Source organism: Gymnoscopelus microlampas, assembly GCF_963454915.1.
Source record: "Gymnoscopelus microlampas genome assembly, chromosome: 4".
Taxonomy (NCBI): domain Eukaryota; kingdom Metazoa; phylum Chordata; class Actinopteri; order Myctophiformes; family Myctophidae; genus Gymnoscopelus; species Gymnoscopelus microlampas.
The window spans coordinates 59,857,290-59,869,705 of record NC_139941.1 but is presented as its reverse complement, the minus strand read 5'-3'; positions in this window follow the sequence as shown (position 1 = coordinate 59,869,705).

The following is a 12,416-nucleotide window of genomic DNA, read 5'->3' as shown; positions in this document are numbered from 1 at the left end:
GAAAACTGGAAATACTCCAATAAAGTAACAATACCTCTACTTAAGTACAGTACTTGAGTAAATGTACTTAGTTACTTTACACCACTGAAACTGAAGTTATTACTTGGCCCTATAAGCACCTTTGAGACAAATGTTACCATAGATGGCGTTACCTTGGCCTCCAGGGCCACTGTAAAGAATGTGGGAGTTATGTTTGATCAAGATATGTCCTTTCAATCCCACATTAAACAAATGTCAGGTAAATACAATTTAAATACAGAATAGAATTTAAAATCCTCCTCCTCACCCACAAAGCTCTCAATGGTCAGGCACCACTGTATCTCAAAGAACTCATCGAGCCTTATCGACCTGCTAGAACACCAGTGCATTCACAGTATGCAAAAATACACTGGTGTTCCATACATATCTAAGGTTAGAACAGGAGGCAGAGCATTTAAGTTTCAGGCGCCTCAGCTGTGGAACCTTCTCCCAGTTTTGGACACACACTGTATATTTAAGAGCAGTGGTGGAAAAAGTAGGCTACTCACACAAGTCATTTTGGGGGTGAACTATCCCTTTAATGTTTATGTATGTAGAGTGATGAGACAAACTCTACTATTTATTTTCAATCTTACTCTGTGTCTGGGATTGTCTGGACCATTGCTCCTCAAAACCCCTCTCCACAATGATTGCTTCATCCGTGAATCAGATATGGAAGCTTTTAATGTCGGTGACGGTGAGAGATGTCTGGGCCCCCACCTAAGCTACACAATCAACAGGACATTCCATGTAATTTTCGTGGGAAAATAACTTCTGAATGAATTCTGTTTAAATTCCAGATGCTTCCTGTCTTCCAGGAAATAAATCGGTGCCATCTTATCACACTGTGGTTTCCTCCTTTAACTACCGTGTGGTTTCTACACAGAGATGATAAAATGATGCCACCAATTGTTTTGACATTGGGGCTTAAGTAGGCTAAGGCCTGTTGCCTGTCACTCAGTTGCAGCTTTGCATATACAATCACACACAGACAGGCAAATAACTACCTAAACACACACAACACCCCTATAATACACACTACATATCTTATTTAAACACAACCCACACACAAACACACACAGGCACCTGACATGTCTAGAGGTACATGTCTAGAGGTACATGTCTAGAGGTATAGGACCCATGCACTATAGTAGTGGTTCTCAACCTTTTTCAGGCCACAACCCCTCAAAATAATCATATTTGAACGCCTCCCAAAAATAATCATACATTTGAACTGGGGCCTCCCAAAAATAATCATTTTTGAACTGGGGCCTCTCAAAAATAATCATATTTGAACTGGAGCCCCCCAAAAATAATCCTATTTGAACTGGGGACCCTGACAAGCACTTGGAGAATTATAAGAGTTGAGGCATTAAATTTAGTTTGACTCGGTTCCACAGATAAATATTGTGAAAATAGCAGATCTACAAGCTCAAAACGCAAGAGCTTGTAGATCGGCTATCATAACAATTTGTGCCTTTCTTATTATTTGACGATTTGGCTAATGTTTGACCAGTTTTTATAGTATAGTTTGTTGTTTACTTTTCATGCAGTAACTGTCTTTATTCTTTCTTTTTTCACTGACATCTGGGGACCCCCCAAAAATCATGTGGGGACCCCATGGGGGTTCTCAACCCACACACAGGTTGAGAACCACTGCTACAAAGGAACCTTAGAGTGTGCAAGTTTCATTGTATTCTATTTGAGTTATTCTTATTTACTGTTTTTACTATCGTTATTTTAGTACTACTTTTTTTTATTGAGGAGCCACAATCCGTGGTTTTACTCTCATATACACTGTATACGGGATGTAACAATAAAAATATAGAAAAAGTGTCCTCACCCGGAGCTACTAAAATGTCAGACGAACAAGGTGCGCGGTTAGCCGTTTGCCCTTTTGATACAGGGACGGTTGCCTCTCTCAGGGACGCGGTCAAAGACAGTCTAACCACAGCCACATCCTGCTCATCTCTAAACAATACAGTCCCACCACAAGACAGGTCACACATAAGGCACTCTTACAGTAAGATAAAAATACTGCCTGTGTGTTTGCCTTGTGTGAATGGCATGTCTGTCTGTTGAGCAAACATTTAAAGTGGAGCGACCGAAGTTTGTCTTTGCGCCAAGGAATGATGTGGGAAACATTCCCAGGTTGACACTTGAATGAAAGTGACCCTAGCATTCGGGAACATTATGATACATTTCTGGGACACTTGCAGTACAAGTGAGCAGCTTCCTGAAAACCTATATGCATGTATTTCCACATTATGGGCAAAATGTATGTTTACCTGCACACAATAATCCGACAGCTGGGAATAATCAGGCTATAACAATAATGAATCGTCCTGGGCTGTTAGTGGCTGCTGAGGGGGATTCCCCAGCACGCCCCAGGGTGTTGCACAAATTGTTGTTCTTTTATTGTGTTGTTGGGTTGTTCGTTACTACGGGAATGCACTGTGGGGATTTAAATGTTGTGGGGATGTTGTGGGGGTTTTGTTTGTTTAACATTTAATTTATGTGTATTTATTTGGGGGAAAACCGTGAGCCATAGGCGTAATCACAGGGTCACAATTCATGGCTAGTCCTACCGGACAGCAAACTATACCAGTCATTACATCGGTGTCAGAAGTGGGATGACCAAGCTGGAAGCGATCGATCGAAAGAGCCCTCCAGCACCAAATATTTTCAAAATGGGGTTCCATGGCTTAAAACGTATCAATTTGGTGATCCTTGCCATGAAAATGTTTGAGAAGCACTGGACTGAGAGATGGGACGACCTCGCTGTGCTACCCGTCCGTCAGCTTAATAGCGATGAGAGTGGAGGGCTCAGGGGTTCCGGAGCAGGACAGCGTGCAATGTGCCCTGTTTTCCCACATCGGTTGCAGCCAGACCAGAGATGTTGGCCTGGCTTTCGTCTCTTTCGTCTCGCCTGGTGCCTTCCGTGACTGTGACTGATGGGGGAGGCTGGAGGAGATACCCTGGCCTCTAACACTGTCTCTCAGAAACATCTCAAGCGCCTATCGCTGTACCATTGAGAGCGTTCCGACAGGCTGTATCAGAGCTGTGTGGTTTGGCAACCTGACTGCTCAGGACCGCAGACTGCAGTGGTTCTCAAACATTTTCATTTCAAGGACCCCCGGATTGACATGTGTTTGGCTGCGGACCCCCGTTTGAAAAGATTTTGTGCCAGCGGACCCCCATAAGAGAAGATTTGTCAAAATGTTATCAAAATACTAGATCAACAAGTTCACCACACGTCGCACTATGATGTGTGGTGGGCTTGAAGATCGGCTACTTTATTTTATTTTATATACAGTTGAACTGTGCTGTCCTTCAAGCTCACTGTGGTATTTGTAACCGCTTTTCCCAGTAAAGGACAGGCGTATAAAACAAAGTATTCATGAGGCAGTTTTACTGCTGCTGTGTGCAAACAAACAGACTATTGTCACAAACAACAAAAGGACTTACTCAGATGCTTCGCTCTCTGGTTTCAAATAGGCCAAACAAAGTTTTACACAGCAAAAGGTTAATTGTTCCCAGGTGAGGCTGGCTGTCCCAACAAACTGCCCTCTCATTTCAGATATTAATCTTTGTGTTGTGTTCTGTTAAACATCACTCCTATTCTATCTCCCTTATTCACACATTTACCATAGTGTAAAATAATCAAATCAAATCATGTGGATCTCGGGATTGACATGGGAACGGCATGGCTCCAATGTGGATCTCGGACTTGTGTGGCTTAAAAGTTCTCAAGTTCTCAACAGAGACAAAATTCTCTGAGACAAAATTAATGATAATAATAATTGTGTCAGACATGTGAATTGACCAACCACAGACCTCCTTAGTCAACCACAGACTTCCAGTTCAGCCAATCAGTGGCTCTCTGGAAAAACCCAGACTTTCAGAACCTCCGTTGCTGGAATAGTAAGACGACGGGTCTGACCACGCGAGACTAGGTGGTGCTGTTTTTCCTTGGTTTTGTAAAGCCCCAACCCCATGGTATAAAAAATCCCAATGCCGGAAAAGTACTAATTTATCCAAAGAGGCCGGAAATGCAAGCCCGCCTACAAATCAAATAAATATAATAAGAGCCACCTTCCCGACAGCACTGGTGTTTTGTTTTTTGGAACAGCTCTGCTCTGCCAAGGCCCTGTCCATACTGTCTTACTGTAAGACCAACCAACCCCATTCTATCCACTTTTCACTTCAACATTCCCCAGGCTTTCTTTCTGGGGAAGGCAAGCCCGGGATCCGAGGTTAGATTTGCACTGACGCTAGTGTTTCAGTGGGCAATGCTAAAAATTGATCCTTCTTGTTGGGTTTGTGTGGGGTCAATGCACATTGTTGGCAGTGGTGTAAAGTAACTAAGTACATTTACTCAAGTACTGTACTTAAGTACAATTTTGAGGTATTTTTACTTTACTGGAGTATTTCCGATTTTCTGTACTTTTACTTCTACTCCACTTCGTGAATATTACTGTTTTACTCCACTACAATTATTGACAATAGCTGATCTACAAGCTCACAATGCATCGCATCGCGACGCATTGTGAGCTTGTAGATCGTCTATTTTCAAAAGATATTTATACATTTTGTACATTTGAAAACTTGTGAAATGGGGACATTCTGCATAATGAGATTTATAATTTTGATTCCAATACTTTTGTACTTTTACTCAAGTAAATTTTGAATTCCGGACTTCTACTTGTAACAGAGTATTTCTAGATTGTGGTATTGATACTTTTACTTAAGTAAAACATGTGAGTACTTCTTCCACCACTGGGGTTGATGCATGTTGGCAGCACATGGTACTAATGGCTAATCCCTCCAGCCAGGTGCTTCACACGAAAACAACAGGCCTTGGGAATTCATGTCTGGACCCGAGACTCCATATTAGAATCTTCACGGGAGAAAAGACCGTAAGTAAGTCTGAGATACGTTTTATTGCATTGCAAAGCTTCAGCTGGAGCTTGGCTGAACTCCTCGATGGAACACACCTCATCAAATAGCCTACTGGAAGCTCAGTAAGGTGATATGGTTTCATTTATACCCTCTCAAAGAACAATAAACAATATGGTTGATTTTGCTGTTCTGCAGTGTAAGCCCACACGGGGCCTTACACTGTATTTTTAGCTGAGTAGGTAGAGAGACATTCTGGGAATCTCAAGGTTGCTGGTTCGCCCTCTGGTCCGCCCAGTAAAAATGTCAAAAAGTCCCTGAGCAAGACAATTAACCATAACAGCTCCCCCCTGTGTGCTCAACAGGACAATCTGAGCAGCCATCAGCTGGGTGAAGCGGAAACTGAAGGGATCAATAAAGGTAAAAGAAAAAAAAATCGATTTTGAAATCCTCAGTGTTCATTTATTCATTTGTAAATGGGAGTTATTTATAACGAAGTTCAACAGAGAGACTGAACGAACTGTCACTCATAACATTCCTCTCCCATCAACCAATTTCCCTATTGGCTCTGTTCCAATCAGATCAGTTCAGCTCATGACAGTGTCCCTTTAAAACATGCCTCCTCCTTCCCTAACTCTCTCATGCTATCTGTCCAGGCAAACACACACTCACACAGAGAGCTCAGCTCACTATTTCACTAGCTTTTCTCAAACAAGCTAAACATCAATCTTTCATGACTAGGCTTCAACCAGCACAAGCCTGGTCCTGCAGCTTTTCAACTTGCAGCTTCACTTCTCCTGGATGCACCGATGGCTACCTCGCTGCGTTGGCCCTTTATGCTTCCAACAGATACAGTGGTACTGTTGTTACTGCTTTTTACTAATTAGAATATTTCAACTACAGCTAATCATGGTTGCTACAATGTTACTGCTACATCTAATTCCATGATCGTTAACACTACCGCTTCAATTCATGCTTGGCAACTTGTTACTAGTGCTGTTTCTTCTGTGCTACTAGGCTATGCTAAGTTTAGCCACCAGCTTAACTGTGTCCCAGTAGGTGTTGGTAGCTTCTATACTTCTCAGATTGGCTTCTCCATGTAGCTTGTCAAAATTACATCAGTAGCCTACTTTATTCTTAGGTATGTAAAGGGCACAACACATTCGTTCAGAGTACATCTTTTCTCTTAAGCAAGCAACAAGTAGGTGTGCTCTGCTCTGTTGCATATACTCACATAGCCAGCAAGTGGCAGATCCATAGCTTTTTCTCAATCATTGTTAGGGTGAGTTAAGTTAAGAACTGGTGCTTCTGTCAATGAAGGATTTTGCGCCACTCCTTTTGTTCACCAGGCTACTTCAGCAAACACCAGCCTGGTTCTGCAGCTTAATGGCTGCCTTATTCCAAGCTTGTTCCATCAGTGATGGTGCAACTGCTATCATGAATGCTATTAATGTTGCTAAAAATGCTGGCTGCTGCTTCAGCTAATGCTACTAACATTATAACTATCAGCTAAATGTACTGCTGCTAACATGACAACTATGCTATATCAACTGCTGCTACCATGACTTAAATGCTAACTGCATTGCTGCTACAGCTTCGGCTAGCTACTTTACTCAGTCTGCTGCTATAATGAAGGTAATCCTTACATCTGCTACTTAATTTCAAATGCTGCTCCTGAGGTTAATCATAATGAGTAAGCAAACGCTAGCTGCATAGCTACTAAAGCTCCAGATGATGCTACTTTTACTCAGTCTGCTTATTGACTGTAAACTTTACAACTATTCTACTTGACAACTATTATGCTAATGCTATGCTTCAACTTCTACCATGGACCATGACTGCTATTAATGGCAGCTAATGCTACTTCTACTCAAGCTACTGCTAACATGACTGCTAATCATTACAGCTAATGCTACTTTTACGCAGCATGCCTCCATCATGACTGCCAAACAATACAGCTATATGCTATTTCAACTGCTGCTACCATGAGGTTAGTCATGAGTCTGCTGCTCATGCTGACCACTTGCACTACAGCTTCAGCTAATGCTACAACCGTGGCTACCATGAGGTTAGTCATGAGTTTGTTAACACTAGTTGACTGCAATGCTACTATAGTTTCAACGCTACTACAGTGAGTTAGTCATGATGATGCTAAAGCTGCTTTACTAAATCTGCTGCCATCAACACGATGGTCATCATTATGCTTAAGTTGCTGGACTAAATCGATGCCATCAACATGATGGACATGATAGTGCTAAAGCTGCTATCTAAATCCGCTGCCATCAACACGATGGTTATTTCATTCTAAAGCTGACTGTTACTACTGCTATAGATATTGCTACTCGCTCTGCAACTGCTGCAACATGACTGATCATAATTATGCTAATGCTGCTGACTACATTGCTGCAAGAATGCAAGTTGTACTTTAACTGCATCATGATGGTCACGATCATGCAATTTCTGTTGACTGCATTGCTGCTGCTGCTACAGATAATACTTCTGCTTTGTGCTTCTTTTCCATGTCTAGCTAGCTGCATGGTGATCAGCGGGAAATGAACGCTGTTCATCATCGACGCTGGGAAGGTTGGGTTTGCAGCCGGCCTCGTCTGTTTCAACAATGCAGACTTACCTCAGTGGTATGCATGCCGATATTTAAACTTAAGCTGCCATCGCATCGGTATTTCAATTTGGCATTGTTGCTCGGAAATCACATTTCCTATGCTACTTTGACGTTGCTTCACCAAGCAGCAGGATATTCACAGCGCACACCGCTGCCAAGCTCATGTAAACACATCGGTGTAACATTGGTGTTTCACTCAATCTGCACACCTTGAACTGTTATCTTTGACACTGTTGCATAGAGAAGCCTGTTGACTCCTGTTTCTATGCTCCAGAAACCTCGGCTAATGATGATGCATCTGTTCACAGATGCAGCTCCCGAGTCCCTCTACAGGTTTTTTGGGGGGGGTTTCCCAAGGGGAATGGTTTGCTGCAGTTGGCCACAATTATTGCTCCAAATTTTACGTCAGCTTTGCTATAGCCGTATGTCCCAAAGCTGCATTCTGTAGTCTTCTGGGTGCTAGCTGGTCTCACTAGCGTTTGGCTTTCACATAATCAAGAAACATAGCGTTCATTTAAACCATTCCCCCTGGCCTGCCCTGTTGAGACCTAACACTCTTTTGTCTCCAGGTTTCACAAGGTCTGATTGCAAGAGCAAAGGCGCTCTCCATTACAAAGGTCCATGTCCCTCATCAATCGGCCTACCTTGTGATCGCTTCCCAAGCTTTATACAAGTTGAAGGGAAGATGGTGATCTTCTGCTTTCATTGCTAGATACTGTAAGACCAGATGCTTGCCATCTGCCCAAAAGACTATCGCTTGTCTATCGGTTCTCATTACAATGACTGGTGGTTGTGTCAGGTGGTTGGGTGTTCTGCGCATTCATTCAAATATCTCCTTCACCTTCCTTATCTAATTCTCTAGGCTCTTTAGTTGGCAGTTATCATCCATTCGCCATTGTTGGAAAGATGCTTTTCATCGCGTAAATGTTTCATTCACCCGTAGTACTTCTAGATCAGTACACATTACTTTCACTGATTTTGTCAGGTGGTGTTCTTTCTGCACAGCCTTCAGTAATTCTGCTGTATTCTCTTACCCTTTCTCACATCTGGATATTCCCTCTTTGTAACATCTGAGTGTCTAGCTATTCAATGTCCTAATAACTACCGGCTCACCTCAGGGCTTGCATCTATCTGCTGATCACAGCGGTTTCACTCAATTCGTGCTAGTAGCTTTCCTCTTGCCTTTCCCAAGACTTTCTCTGTAGAGTTGCTTTATGCGCATAATTCATTTTGTCCAACCCTCTACCGTAAGGATGCATTGAGTGCAAGCAAAGCTCCAGTGTTAATTGACAAGACTAAGATATTTAGTAGATATTTAGTAGACTAAGACTAGACAAATTCAAAATACTAAAATGGGACTAAAAGGTGTATTCAAAAGACTACATCAGAATTTGTTTTAAAAATAACACTGCAAAGCTCCTTAATCGGTGCACTACTTCGGCTAGTCTTCATCAGATGCTCAAGCACATCAGATCATTTCACATGTCTTCTCATGGGTCACATTGGTGTCGGGACATTCACCTCCTGCGTGCCTTCTGTCGCTAGGGCTCCTATATAGCAACAGGAGCAGTTAATTTACCTCCTGCGAGCCTTCAGTCGTGAGGGCCCCTATAGCAGCAGGAGCAGTTCTTTACCTCCTGCGAGCCTTCAGTCGTGAGGGCTCCTATAGCAGCAGGGGTGAGCCTTCAGTCGCGAGGGCTCCTATAGCAGCAGGGGCGAGCCTTCAGTCGTGAGGGCCCCTATAGCAGCAGGAGCAGTTTCATTTACCTCCTGCGAGCCTTCAGTCGTGAGGGCTCCTATAGCAGCAGGGGTGAGCCTTCAGTCGTGAGGGCTCCTATAGCAGCAGGGGCGAGCCTTCAGTCGTGAGGGCTCCTATAGCAGCAGGGGCGAGCCTTCAGTCGTGAGGGCTCCTATAGCAGCAGGGGCGAGCCTTCAGTCGTGAGGGCTCCTATAGCAGCAGGGGCCTGTCTTATTTCTCCTTCACACAGGAGATCTCCGCCGGGAGCTCACCTACATCAATAGGTGACATTCTCATTTCAAACATGCTTCAGCTAATTTGAATCCTCTATCGTGAGGACGCCTCTCAAATTTAATCTCTCCTCTAATTAGATTCTGCCGGTAAAAGCTTCCCTGCTAGCCTTTCACCGACTACTCAAAAGCACCAGGTCATTGTCTTATTTCTCATCATTTCTGTTAAATACTAATCTCCTGCGAGCCTCAATCGTGAGTGCTCCTCTATCAGTAGGAGTAACCATTATCTCCTGCGACCCTTCAAATCGCGAAGGGTCCCATAACGGCAGGAGCATAAACCTACCGCGAGCTTTCTGTCGTGATGGCTCCAATAAGCAGCAGGAGGATTTTATCATTTGCGAACCTTCAGTCGTGAAGGTTCAACCACAGCAGGTGTCAGTCTTTTTCTCTCCCTCTAGAACCCTCGGTGCGAAGGTCAGATGTCCGGTCTCTTCCTGGAAACCTCAACCGATCCATGTTTGTATTAATCATTCTCAGGTATGTATTTCATTTCACCTTCTCCTTTGGGGCGGGCTCCAGAGCCCCCTGCCTCTCATCAGGCAGGATCTGATGTGAGACCACACATCGATTCTCCTTCGATGGGGCCCGCGCCAAATGTTAATTCATACTACTGTTATGCTTACCAAATTACTTTATTGTAATAAACATCATTGCATTCATTCTGTGTGGTGTGAAGTCTCTCTTAGGTTGAAATGGGAGTTATTTATAACGAAGTTCAACAGAGAGACTGAACGAACTGTCACTCATAACATTCCTCTCCCATCAACCAATTTCCCTATTGGCTCTGTTCCAATCAGATCAGTTCAGCTCATGACAGTGTCCCTTTAAAACATGCCTCCTCCTTCCCTAACTCTCTCATGCTATCTGTTCAGATCACCCGCCACCTCCCCGACACCGCCCAGCAGCAGGAACCACCAGGAGGCCCTATCTACGGGGGCGGGCTCCAGAGCCCCCTGCCTCTCATCAGGCAGGATCTGATGTGAGACCACACATCGATTCTCCTTCGATGGGGCCCGCGCCAAATGTTAATTCATACTACTGTTATGCTTACCAAATTACTTTATTGTAATAAACATCATTGCATTCATTCTGTGTGGTGTGAAGTCTCTCTTAGGTTGAACTCCCATACAAAAATCTAATGAGCTCCAACTACAGCAGTGGATCCGGTAGTCCGTCATTGGCTTCATGTGGATCTTGGACTTAATGGAGCCAATCTACTGTATATCGCATACGACTCCATATTTGGGCAAGGTTTCAGCCCAACTCAACTGCCTTTGACTAAAATGTAAAACTTCCTTGGCCTATTGGCAGCATGAACAAGACATTTTACACTGATTGGTCCAGCCGTTTGTGCCATTAACCCCAAACTAAAGACGAATAATACATGCTCCTTTCCGAGGTCCAAACATTTGTTCGGAAAGGGAGGTGGTATAATTACAAATTGACGTCTCAGAACCATTCCTCGTGCCCTCAATCAACCAATAAATCAATCAATCAATCAATCAATCAATCCTCAACTTAACCTGTCAAGAGTAGAGTCTGTTAGTGTAGCATGCCTACATATAAAATATAACCATTCAAGGGCAGCTTCTCTCTGTGTGTGTGTCAGTGTGTGTGTGTGTGTGTGTGTGTGTGTGTGTGTGTGTGTGTGTGTGTGTGTGTGTGTGTGTGTGTGTGTGTGTGTGTGTGTGTGTGTGTGTGTGTGTGTGTGTGTGTGTGTGTGTGTGTGTGTGTGTGTGTGTGTGTGTCTGAGATTGGCTCTTTTTTGTCCTGCTAGGGGTCATCTTTCCCTGTAGGGCTTGGGACAGGACAGAGCGAAGAGTGTTGGAGAGTGTTTGCTTTTCCTCACAATAAGCTTGAGTGGAATAACAATTTACCATCCCTGGCTGGGAGGAACCACCATCCTCTTGGTAAAATTGTAAGCTATATCAAGATTTCAACCACAACCCTTGTGGATGTGACAAGCTCTCTATCTGTTCCCTGTTGTTGATTGTTGATTGCATTCCCAGTAACTAATTGTCCCTTGAATTGAACTGAATTGAATCTTACGCACAAGCGTAACCGATTAAATCTGATCTATTATACGCTCGCATGCCGGATAAACCTCCGGTATGCGTCGTTGGCACTGCAGCTGGTAAACACATGGTCACTGCAGGCAGGTTGGCGTGACACGGCTGGTTTAACATGTGAACGTTTCTGACCGTTCATGGATTCAAGGATGCTTTCAGGAAACACTGATGCATGAATCTAAATCTTTATTCGGCGTCATTATGTCATAAAATATATAAGAGCGTCTCTCTGACGTCACTTTGATTGAATTAAAAAAAACTCGACCATATTGTGAGAGCGTATATAGGGCTGGTAGTGGTCTGGTCTGTTTTATATTTTATGCATTGGCCCATAACCCTGTTATGATATCATTACTGTTTGATCTGCAGACGAAGCCACCTGCCACAGGTGCTTAACATGGAGCTACACACATCTGCTCCCTGCACCGACGTGTTTACATGATGTGTCTGGTTGAGGCTTGGGGATTTAATGTAAGAACGTGAGTTGACACGTCACCCATTTCCTGCTCCCCCGGAACTGCAGTTGGATTACAAATGGTTGCAGTCGGGCGGAAACCTTCATATTAAAACTTTGCATGGGTTTTTTCCCCCCATAGATTAATTCCCTATACCAGTGGTTTTCAACCTTTTTCGCATTAAGGACCCCCAAATTGACAAATATTAGCCCAGGGACCCCCATTTGAAAAGATATGCCAGGGACTCAACCATTTAGATTTCTTGGGGGTCCCAATCTACACTGTATCACCATCATCAGTGTTCATTTAAATTTAGAGTGTACA